At 36.9% G+C, this 12,705-nt stretch overlaps 1 protein-coding gene across 3 annotated transcripts in view; it reads right to left on the bottom strand.

The window, feature by feature from the left end:
• The window catches only part of LOC110371137 (uncharacterized), a 118,268-nt gene that overhangs the window by 71,056 nt on the left and 34,507 nt on the right, over window positions 1-12,705 (bottom strand). The gene's annotated exons all lie outside the window — the stretch shown is intronic.

Here is a 12,705-nt window from a genome sequence, read left to right on the forward strand (position 1 = left end):
TTGTTTATTTTTTTGAGTGAAATGGAACAGTTTTGTGTAGTTACCACGTTTTGATTTTGTACAATCTTCTTTTGGCTCATCTATTAGCTAATTTTGTTTTGTAGCTATTTAAGTCGTTTTGTATATCTAATGAATATATATAATATAATAATATGTATCCCTTTTGGTCACAGCCAGAATCCGTTTGGTCACAGACTGTTTCTGATGGCACGTTAAACTGTAGGTCCCGGCTGTCATTGAACATCCTTGGCAGTCGTTACGGGGAGTCAGAAGCCAGTAAGTCTGACACCAGTCTAACCAAGGGGTATCGGGTTGCCCGGGTAACTGGGTTGAGGAGATCAGATAAGCAGTCGCTACTTGTAAAGCACTGGTACTCAGGTGAATCCGGGTAGACTGGAAGCCGACCCCAACATAGTTTGGGAAAAAGGCTCGGTGGATGGTCACAGCCAGAATCTTAAAAGTCTGAGTTATTAAAACTAATATTTAATTATAGATACAAAGAATTGCGACCCCAACCTAGATGCTTGTACAAAATAACCTTTCAAACCTCGCGAGGGATGACAATCACATACGCAATTATTCTCTTTAATTACCATCGCGAACCGGTAATAACCGCTTACATCCAGTAATGGCTAGTAATAACTAGTTATGCAGCCTTCAACTGTGACTTTGCTTACATTAAGTTGGGATTATTGACAAACAATTGGTATTTGGCCTTATCTATCCTTTGTTATTTGGCACGGAAAGAATGTATGTGTCGTGTTGCTAAGAAAGCTTTACTTCAAGGTTATCCTCTAATGGTTAGTATTTTTTTAAGGCTTCTAACTTCTATATGTCAGACCACTTAATTGATATATGATAAAAAAGTAAGTCACTGATTCATCTAAATTAATGGCAGTTACCGGGTTGTTAGAGTGAGGAATGGATCGTGTAAGATGTATCACAAATAGTGACAGGTATCGCAGATACTAAGTTTTGATTAAATTCATATAGGTACATACCTACAGTTATTTTGATAGTATAGTTTAGTTATTTGGATGAAGTCCTCACTTACATCTATTTGCTTTTATAAAAAGTTTACATTCTTGATAATATTTTTGTACATTTATTAAATATCCATTAGCATATCCTTTCCGTTAAATAGCCTTAATAAACCTTTTAAATGGCATCTGATATAATGTGACGTTAATTTCTTACACTACTGTCTATTCCTTTGAGGTATCTCAAAAATGTTGCCTACAAATCTTTCGCAGACAATTATGAAATTGTTAAAATCGTCGCAACAGTTATTTATCGAAATATCTGATCTGTCAACAGTACTGTGCATTACACAGACCGCATTCCCGATGATTCATGACTATTAGATTTAGGTTTAGAGTATTTAAACAACTAGATATGCCGGGAGCACAACTCTAGAGGGCGAAAAAGTCTTTCAACTCATACACAGGGGGCGAAGCAACAACGCAAAAAATATTGATAGTTCACTCATGCATTTTTGATCACATCGTCACGCACGCACACAACTAAATTGACAGACACAAACTAGTATCTCCCTCCGGTGGTATGGATTGTCGTCCCATCGGGCTATGAGAGTGAAGGAGTAGTGAGTGCACTTGTGTCTGCGCAAATGCTTGTGCACTATAATATGTCCTGCGCAGCTGGCTGATCTTTCTTCATGAGAACAGTCTCCGTGGCTGATAATCGGCTAGGAGAACATTTTGATAGTATATTTTACCACTGATTGCTTGCGCTTCAATATATGTATCTGATGACATGATCATCATCATCATCATTCCTAGTCAGAGAAGCGTTCCCGTACCTTTAACTTGGCAGAGAGGAAAGCAAGGCAAAGTCGTCTTCTGTTGGCTAAATTATCTAAGCATTTAGCACCAAAATATTTTATTGTTTGCAACACAATAGTGCTGTTAATTTAGATTACAGTTAAATTGTTGTAATGTTTGTTAGTATTATTTATTGGATGTTTACATGGCTCTGCGGATGTTGAAAGAGTAATGCTAATTGAAATTGTTTGGATTAGGTGTACCATTTTGTATTGGTAGTATGGATTTTACTTCTCTATTAAGTTTCTGTAAGTGATCAGATTTTACTTCTCTATTAAGTATTCAGCTCCTGGCCTTTCAAGCTCTTTAAGTGGGCAGTTTTGTAAAGTAAAGAATTCATTGCTATAACTTCAGTTTTAACTAGTAATGAAAAATTTCTATGTCATATGTGGTAGGTAAGTATTTTCAGATGGGGATGGGGGAAATTAGTTTTGAACAGATTCCAGTATCAAACAGATACCTCATGCCACTAACTGTATCATATTGGTATCCAAGCCGATTGTCACGTCGGCTGCTCTCACTAGGAAAGAAGATCAGCCAGCTAAACAGGCTATTTTATAGTGCACAAGCATTTGCTTGGACACAAGTGTACTCAATATTCCTTCACTCTCATAGCCAGATGGGACTGCAATCCGACATCACCGGAGAGAGATCACAAGCAGGAACGACTCAAACAAGATGTCATCTATATAGAATTCTTTACTTACAGTTAAAAATAAATAAGACTCATCATCCCAAACCTTCAAACAATAGCAAAACATATTTTTTTACTGAAACTTTTTGCATCGATTCATCGGTAATCGACAAAAAATCATCCGTAACAAATACATAGGTATCGATAATCGAATGATGTAATAAGCAACCATATTCGATTGTAGTGCTTTGCCGAATGCCATTAAGTCATAAATCGTAATAGGTGTTAAGAATCTAAAATTAGGTGTGAAGTTTTTAACTAATGGGTAGGCTAGAATTTTATACTCAGTCAAAAAAGTTAAGGATACCTTAACACAATTGTAAAGCACGTTTGAAAACCAAATTACATGATCATCATCTGTCTATTTTTTTTCCAGCTATGTTTCTAGTCTTTAATATGAGTCCTAAAGAACTCTTATTAGTTACTAACGAACGCTAAAATTCTCTAGTAAATCTGATTTGCTAGAAAACTGACATCTAAACTCTATCTCACTTAAGGGTTTAAGTACCGTCAAAGGTTTACAAAATGACAGCTGACACCGGCTTCGTGGTATTACAAAATCATTGCTAAGCCTTATGTACAAAGAGTCTCCGTGGCCCTATAAAGTTAGGGATAGCTAAAGACTGATGAATTTTGACTAAGACACATTTTCTGTTCACATCCGAATCTAAAGGACCCATTATTATTATCTTCCGTCCTAAAGTAAAGAGGTCTCATTATACATAAAATGGATAGCACTAAGTATCACCAACTGGGTTGAGGAGGTCAGATAGGCAGTCGCTTCTTGTAAAGCACTGGTACTCAGCTGCATCCGGTTAGACTGGAAGCCGACCTCAACATAGTTGGGAAAAGGCTCGGGAGATGAAGGATAGCACTAAGTATCCATTTCATAGTCACACTTCCTAATTTTTTCTCCATTCTACAACATGTATTATTCTACTAAGATCTGCAGATTGAACCATGAAACTGATGAGTAAGTAACCTTCAGTATTTTGTGGGGAACAAAAAATGCCACGTTTTGTATCACGCCAGACGAATATTGACACGCTATTGGTGGATCCCTAGCATTCGATTGTTTAGAACTTTAGTTTCAAGAGGTTATCTGATAAATGTGGTACTAAAGGTGTTTGTTCTATGGAAAATTCCAGAAATATTAGTTAAAAGCAACGGTAACTTCAACATGATGGTAGAAAAAGCTTGTGTCATTTATTTAGTTTTTTTTTTTATATGTATATCTAATGAAAGTAATGTAATAAATATCACGATCTCTCTTAACTTTATCTTTAAATCGAGTATTTTTGCCAATACACATATTTTTTTCAAGTGATTTCCAATAACTTTTATCACCCTTCAATCTTAACGATCTCTTCATCCCTATTTTTATATCGTTATTACATCGCTGAATATGAAAAAAATATCTCTTAAATATGTATATCAAAACTGCTTGTGAAAGTTCACTGACCTCAAACATCCTTCTACGGGCTTCCACATATCCTGTTGCCATGGCAACCGCACTAACAGGATAACACTAACTCGTGTGATCCCATAAAAACTTAGCCTTTTACAATACGTCTTTAAGAAGAACATTTTCTATATATAGTTTTAGGGCCACTAAGATGCTGCTTTGGCACGTTTAGCTTAGGTGATTGTCATTACAAAAATCTAAATTGAGATCCTATTCGGTTTTGGGAAGTCGGTCAAAATCTTTGTCAATGCAATGTAGATATAATAATAATTATTACTGTTTAAAGTTCATGGGCGATTCTCTGTAAGCTCGTTCAGCTCCATACAAATTCTGTCCTGGCAATTTTTTTTTTTATTTGACAAAAAACCTAGTCCTATGCCAAAGAAAATTAACTATTTATTTAGTTAAACAAGGAGGCCCACTGAATTTGTACCTATTTTCCGAGTTATTAGCGATTTTCCAAAAAATCATGACAGGGGACTGTTTGAGGCATCAGGGGACTGTTTTGAATGTGAACAGAAACCCACATTTTATGACTTTTCTATGATCAAAAGCCATATATTTCTGGTTTTTATTACCGCAAGCATGACACGACATAGATCTTGATACGTCGCAACATAGATCTTCCAGCAACTCCTGATGATTGTTGTAAGTTAATATGTTAGCAGTATGAAGAGCGCTGAGCTTCATGTCTATGTTGCTGTGAACTATACAAAGACGTGTTTCGCCATTTTGAGCGTTTGGTTTGATAACCCATTTCTTTCAACTGCTTACCAATGACGTCGCCGGCGAAAAAGTCGTGGTGGACCTCGTGGGTAAAGAACCAACTTGTCAACTATGAGGGCGCGGCTTCGATTCCAGGTCAGGCAAGTACCAATGCAACTTTTCACCAGAGACTGTGTTTCGGATGGCACGTTAGACTGTAGGTCTCGGGTGTTATTGAACATCCTTGGCAGTCGTTACCGGTAGTCAGAAGCCAGTAAGTCTAACACCAGTCGAACTAAGGGGTACAGGGTTAGGGCACGCCACCATAGCGGGGACCTCTTTGAGGAGTGGCTCGGGAGGAGTCACGGCGCCCTCATTTACCGCATGACGCAGGTCCTCACCGGACACGGTTGTTTTGGGAAGTATCGAATCGGTTCTGAGGTGGCGCCCGGGTGTCACCACTGTGCAGACAGTTTCGAGGATTCGATGGACCTCACAGTCCAGGACTGCCCTGCATGGGAAGGACACCGCCGGATCCTAGTCGAGGGCGTCCGGCCCTGGTTCATGCCATGGCCCGGGGTGAGAGTAATGGGAAGCCGTCGCCTCCTTCTGCGAAGCAGTCATGCTCGAGAAGTAGGCGGCGGAACGACAGAGAGTTCGCATCTCTCATCCCGGCTGGACCAGGTAGTCACCACGGGCGCCGGGTTGCGCGAGACGACTCCCGGCCACCGTAGGCCTGGGTCTGTGGGCGATGATTTCAGATGGTTCATCGTTCCTGCGTCTTTTTAGACAACAGACCCGTGTCGGGGGCGTGCGTAGTTCCACGCGCTCCTCAAGTTGATGTCAGCAACCCTAGCGAGGCCCAGCAGGGCATAGGGCCTCTGGGGCTGCGGGACTGTACGAAAGAGTTACCACGGCCCTGGTACATTAAAGGCCTACGACGGAACACGACGGATTTTTAGTCAGTAAAAGTCTGACACTCCCTCACCGCTTCTGACCCGCAGCGGGAGGGGTCATTTGATGATTTTTAGCGTCGTTAAAAAAAGTCGGTTGCACGGGTAACTGAGTTGTGGAGGTCAGATAGGGCAGTCGCTCTTGCCGCTCTGCTTCTCTCTTTTTTTGTAGTAATTCCTCTCGGGATAGCTTCTTCTTTTTAGGAGCCATATCACGTGCGTTCGATCAGCCTGTGTAATATATAATTCAAGTTCATAAAGGAAAAAAATAATGCGATGCAATGATAGTTTGATTCTTAAATTAATAAAAGAGACTAGCGAATAAATTTACACAAACAATTCATGAAAACTATTAAACCAATACGCAGAATACACAGTCCCCTGTTTTGTTAAACAGTCCCCTGTTGCGTTTTTTGGCAAAGGACTGTTGCCAGAGGACTGTGTATTTCAGTTAGATTTCACAATATTTATGAAACCGATGTCTTATAGTTTTTTAAGAACCTACCGATCAATTAAGGCACAAATAATGTAACAATTAACTATAAATAGAGATAATTTAAGTAATTAAATTACATACAATTATTTACCAGAGGCCTGTGTGTGGTAGCGGCCCAAACGCTTGTTCGCCTCACAAATGACGCTCTAACACTAAACAGAATGGCGTATCGTTACCGCATTTGATAAGTTTGCCAACTTCACAACAATTGCATTTCGTTGCACTAATAAAACGATTGTAAAATATTATAGTTTTTTTTAAATATTGATTTAAATTTTTGGCAGGGGACTGTATTAAAATTCTCAGGACAAAGTTTACAGGAGTTTATTAAAATGAATAAAGTTGTAATGAGTGCTTGTTTTACGAAAATAATATAATTTCATTATTTTTGTTTGTGATATTAACTGCTAAGTGAAAGTAGTTTCATCAAGTTTTTCGGAAATCGCATTTCTAGGTGTGAATGCAGTGAAAGGGACAGCCAGGGGACTGTATTTTTCGAGCTTCTAAAACGTATAGAAAAAAAATTAAAGTAATTATGGTTATAAAAACAAAGGGCCCGTGAAGCTTCAGGGTTAAAGTTTCATAAAATATGATTTTTAAAATAAGAATTAAACTATTTATTGAAAAAATCGGTCCGGACAGCCGATTACGAGCTTACAGAGAATCGCCCTCATATTGATTTGTACGCTTGTCAATTTATGTGATAGCATTAATACTATACTTAAAACATAATTATTTATTTAACATCTATCTCTCGTTTCGTGCTCAGTAAATCCCGAATTTTAAGGTCAACGCTTTGTCTACCTGGAGATTTTATCTTAAGTTTAACGTACCCAATTATAATGAAATGAGAGTATGAAGACTACATGGGATGATACTTAAAATAAAACTGTATTATGAATATAAGTTACCACAACGAACTATTTTTCACTATCAATTTGTCACTAGATACTACAACTTAATAAGAAGCGACTTTAAATAAAAATATATGTAATTACTTAATTATATTAAAAAAAAAACTCACAGCAGCTTTCGAATTAGTAGTTAAAGCTACTGCAAGGTTATATTTTAATAAATTAATTACAATACTACAAAACAAATAAAACAAAACTTCAACATGCAACATTTTAGCACACCCATACACATACGACTCAATCGCGTGTCTAAGCGCACGCAACATGATACACGATCATAACTGAGTATCTAACTTTAAATACTTGTTTACTTTTAGCTTTTAGTTTTAGTTTTAAAGTTGGTTACAGGGTTGTGGCAGTCAACAGTAGTGGAATGAGGGATTCGCAAAAAACTAGTATTTTTTGCGGTAATTACAGATATCCGAAGTAACTTCATTTGAGTGCCTGTGGTTCTTGAGACTTGAGATAGTTAAATTAATGTCTCATTTCTCTATAAAAAAATCTATCAAAATCAACCAATGCTTGAGATTTCCATAAACGCAAAAAACAATATTTTTGTACTTTAAACAATACCTAATTCACTCTCATATTTTTTTATTTATCTATTTATGTAATTTACCTATTTATTTTTAACCGACTCCCCAAAAACTAGGAGGTTCTCAATTCCGTTTTTTTAGATTTCCATAATTTGTCCTCAAACTACTATCCAATTTCTTCCTTACTAATATCCTTCCATGAATCAATATATCTACTAGCTCCACTACAACAACTAATAAATGTTCGATATAAAAAGTTGTCAGCATCTCATATCCTACAGATGCAGTAATATCTCCCGTACACACAGCTGATTAAAACTTGCTACATGTTCACTTGTTAAGCGGAGGTTCTTTACTGTAGCTATTATTTGCACGTCTCGACCAGACCACGGGACTACAGTCCCGGATTTTTGGGAGGCGAAAGTGGGGTTGAAACCAACACGCTAAAGCCCTTTTTGAGACAATTTTAATGAAATGACGATTTATAATTAGTATTGGTCAATACTGAGGAAAAAGAAGCATATTCAATAATAGGGATAAAATTTGCTTCGGAGCAAAATCGATCTAGGTGCCGAAACTGGAAGATACAGATCTAATGTGGTACAAATATGACACCTGTTGTAAGTCAGATATAATTTTTTGTTTTTCCTTAACTTTAAGTCAGAGGCATTATAAATAATAAAATATTTTGAGGTCCTCGTCAAATAACTTTTCTACTGAAAAGCTGACTTTCAGCAACTTCACAATACTCACACTGCGCAGGACGTCAAACGTCTTACTTCGGAACGGCATAATCTTTGATGAGAATTGTACTTCACGAATACAAAGCAGGTTTCCTGTCTGATTTCGTGATCGCTAATTTAAAAAACTATTTTGTATCGTAAGTATCCTTTTTTTGTCACACACAGTAGCTTGATCTTGATTAGGCAATCGTAGGCATTAGTCATTGCCCGATATAACCCACGTGCCCATTTTAAGGAATGACGTCCTTTCAAAAGGCTATATGTACCAATATTATATATTATACCAAATAATAATATTCTCCTGAATTTGTACGAGATTTCGGATGGCACGATAAACTGTACGTCCCGGCTGTCATTTGTACATCTTTGGCAGTCGCTGTGGGTGACCCACTGGTTACCAGACTTACTGGCTTATGACTATAAGCCAGTAAGTCTGACAACCAGTCTAGTCTAGGAGTATTGGATTGTCCGGGTAACTGGGTTGAGAAGGTCAGATAGGGCAGTCGCTCCTTGTAAAACACTGGCACTCAGCTGCATCTGGTTAGACTGGAAGCCGACCCCGCTGGGAAAAAGCTAAGTAGATGGAATTTTCACGAGATTCCAATGCATGCAAATGACTAATTACCGAGTTTTTTTTATGTTTTCATAGACGCGCCTTTAATACGATTAAAAATAACTTTTAATACGTAGTGAGACCATCCTCTTAACCAGGATGATAATAATTATACGCCGCCGTTATTTTTTTGCCGATGCTACTATACTCGTTTGTGCCGCGGCTTCGGTCGGGTTTTATCTTTTTTTTTCTACATATGATTACGGGTCTAGGGTTGGTGCGTGTATTTTCCTAGGTAGGTTTAAGTTCTGATATAATAAGAGCGATTTTTTGAAGAAAAATGTATTGTATCAGAATGTTCAACAGATTTTTTTATATACTGCTCCATTTAAAGAGCATACTATTTGGGGGTATAACAAGAGGAAGGGGTAGGAATATCATTTTGTACTCTTATATTTTAAGCAATAGGCACGTGTATTTTAGAACTTATCTTTAGGAGTGTAACAGCATAGTCTAGCTGAGATTTTATTGAAGATTTTTGTCCTTAAAATCCTGATATAAAGTAATGTTAATCCTTAGAAAATTGTCCTCATTTCCATTAAAAAATAAATTACATTATAAACAACATACTATTATATAATAAAACTTACATTATTAATTTTTAGTTTTAAGGATTAATTTTATTCGACAGCCCTGTATAATATTCCTGATACTCATGTCCAACGGAAGGGGTTGAGTGAATTTTAATTTATTACTTGAAGTGTATAATTACGATTATCATAGAGGTAATTTATCTTTCTTATGAGCTAAGTATGAGAATGAAATTGTTATTATTAGTATTAGCCTTGGCAAGGCTTCAAAACGCAAATCACTAATGCAGTTCAAAAACCTGTGGGTTGTCATGACTAGTGGTAGAAAGTCCAAAGTTATCCATATTTTGTGTTCCTTGTTTTTTTCTATTGAAAAATACAATCATATTTTTTATATTGACAAATAATTTCATATTGGAAGAATTAAACTATTATTAACAAACAATTTGCGGTTTTGTATGTTTAGGGTACCTAAGCACAACGTTTTTCAATTCAAAAAAATGCAAGTTTGGTTGTAAAACAACTACAAATATTTTGGGTTTCTTCTGAGTCTGCTTGCATATTTGAACTACAGTTCGTAGTTGTATTAATTTTTGAAGTTTTTTTTTAAATTCATCAAAATTGTTTAAAGATCAGAGTCAGTAATCCAGCACAACTCAGGAAATAAATTAAAGAAACGGTACACCGATCTAGCCCACACACCCTATTGTTAACTCTCAGGGTTCAATCCACACGATTCTCCAATCGATATTACCGATACTCAGCGATTACGTATGCAGAACTGCACTTACGATAATCGAGTAATAAGCTATATCGATATAATGACTCGATCCAGCTCCTGCTTAATTGTAGAGCGTATTTGCATTACTTGAATAATACGGCTTGTTCTCAGATGCTCCATAAGTTCTTTCCTAACGGGTCCAAAGTGAAAAAAAAACTAAAAAAATACTTAGTAAAATGCTTCGCCCGAGCTCCAAAAGACTGTAAGAACAGAGACGTAATTTTGATATTTTTTTAGCAATACACAGATTTTTTTGGAGCCATGTGGAACGAATTTGAAGATATATTATAATTTATTTATTTTGTTCTACAAAATTTTGGACCCTTTTTTTATTTTTTTAACGACGTCAAAAATCATCAAATGACCTCTCCCGCTGTGGGTTAGCAGCGGTGAGGGAGTGTCAGACTCTTACTGACTAAAAACCGTCGTGTTCCGTCATAGGCCTTTTATGTACCAGGGCCGCGGTATCTCTTTCGAACAACCCGCAGCAAAATTTTGGACCCAAGTGGAAGAAATGTATGAAAACTTTGCTAACAGAGAACAATGGGTTTGGAGTATATAGGAACAAACCAATAATACGGCAACCATCTTGTGGTACATAGGGTGATGTTATTACGGATTCTACACGGTTTAACTATTTTCTTTCCTTATATATTAGTTTCGAATCTTAAACTGTAGGTCCCGGCTGTCATTGAACATCCTTGGTCACTGGTAGTCAGATGTCTGACACCAGTCTAACCAAGTGGTATTTGGTTGCCCGGGTAACTGGGTTGAGGAGGTCAGATAGGCAGTCGCTTCTTGTAAAGCACTGGTACTCAGCTGAATCCGATTAGACTGAAAGCTGACCCCAACATAGTTGGGAAAAGGCTTGGGAGATGATGACTAATATTATATATTATAAAATTTTTAGGTGCATCGGCCTAGAATTCGGTGTCTAATGGATGTTACTAAGTTAATTTTGCCACCGACTTCTAGGCCGATGCACCTAAAAATAGTTTTTTTTTGCTTTTTAGTGTTTTGGGAAGTCGGTTTAATTTTTTTGTAAAAAAGTTTTTTATTTAAAGCTTTGCAGTGATACGTATAGTTGTCACTATCCATACAAGTGGGAAGTTCTCATCAATACAAAGAATATAAGTCCAAATACGAGGTATTTTACATATTCAGTTGTCGAGTTCCCTCGACTTTCTCTGGTCTCCATCATCAGGTCAGCTCCAAACCTTCACTGTTAAAAAGGTCTTGTTAATACAAATAATTTAAGCCCAAACACGAGGTAGTTTACATATTCAGTTGTCGAGTTCCCTCGACCCTCTCTGGTTTCCATCATCAGATCAGCTCCAAATCTTCACTGTTGAATAGTGCTTTTAGGCGTACACCTGAGTATCAAGTTTTTACCCTATGTATGCCTACAACTTTCGAAGGTTGCCCTCGATTTCTCAGGGTTTCCATCATCAGATCCTGACCTGATGACTATGGGACCAACTGGCCGCTATTCCGAGTCGAACAAAAAAAGAATCACGTAAATCGGTTTATAAACCTCGGAGTAATCGATGTACATACATAGAAAAAAAAAAAAAAACATACCGGCCGAATTGATAACCTCCTCCTTTTTGGGAAGTCGGTTAATAAAGAGGAAAACTAGGCTATATTTTTCCCGGTACGGGGAATAGTTCCCACGGGACGCGGGTGAAACCGCGGGTAATGTTCAGTTATTACATTAGTTTCGAAATGTTATGTATTAAATCGAGTGATATAATCGAATGATTTTGCTATTATTTGTGGTTTGAATTTATTTCACTCTCGCTTTAGTCATTGTTCACTTTCAAAACCTGGTAAGTAACTGTAAGATGAATAATGAATTTAGAATGTAATTAATTAAATATTGCGTAGCTTACATAATAGGTGATGTTAGATAATACTTTGGTATGTAATTAATGTCGGTAATGATAGGCTCGTGAAATATTTTTTCTTCGTCATAGAACTATGTATCTAACGTGGTGATGACAACATTCAAGAAGGTATTAGATAGCTTTTGAATATTAAACAGTGTTGTAACTTTTATATTAGTAAGAGGATAAATCCCTTTGTTTTCGTTCTTATTTACGTCAAAGGAGTATCTTTATTTGGCATCGGTGTCAGTACTTTATTTTTCGTTTTACGACTTCAGTGTCAATTGGTATTGTCACCAAAAATATTAAGGTTTTATATACCTAGTAGTTTTTCTTGAATGCTAAGTCTGTTTTTTTTTTCTGAATGTGATTCAGCTTGAGGGAGTATCAGACTCTTACTGACTATAACCCACCATGTTCCTTTTTTCATGTTCTTAAGCCTTTTATGTACCAGTGACGTGGTAACTTTCTCGAACTATCCCACAGCCCCCGCAAAATCTTAATTATAATAAACCAATAGGTATTCTCTCTAAAACTACATGAAAAAT

Source organism: Helicoverpa armigera, chromosome 24 (assembly GCF_030705265.1).
Source record: "Helicoverpa armigera isolate CAAS_96S chromosome 24, ASM3070526v1, whole genome shotgun sequence".
Classification (NCBI taxonomy): domain Eukaryota; kingdom Metazoa; phylum Arthropoda; class Insecta; order Lepidoptera; family Noctuidae; genus Helicoverpa; species Helicoverpa armigera.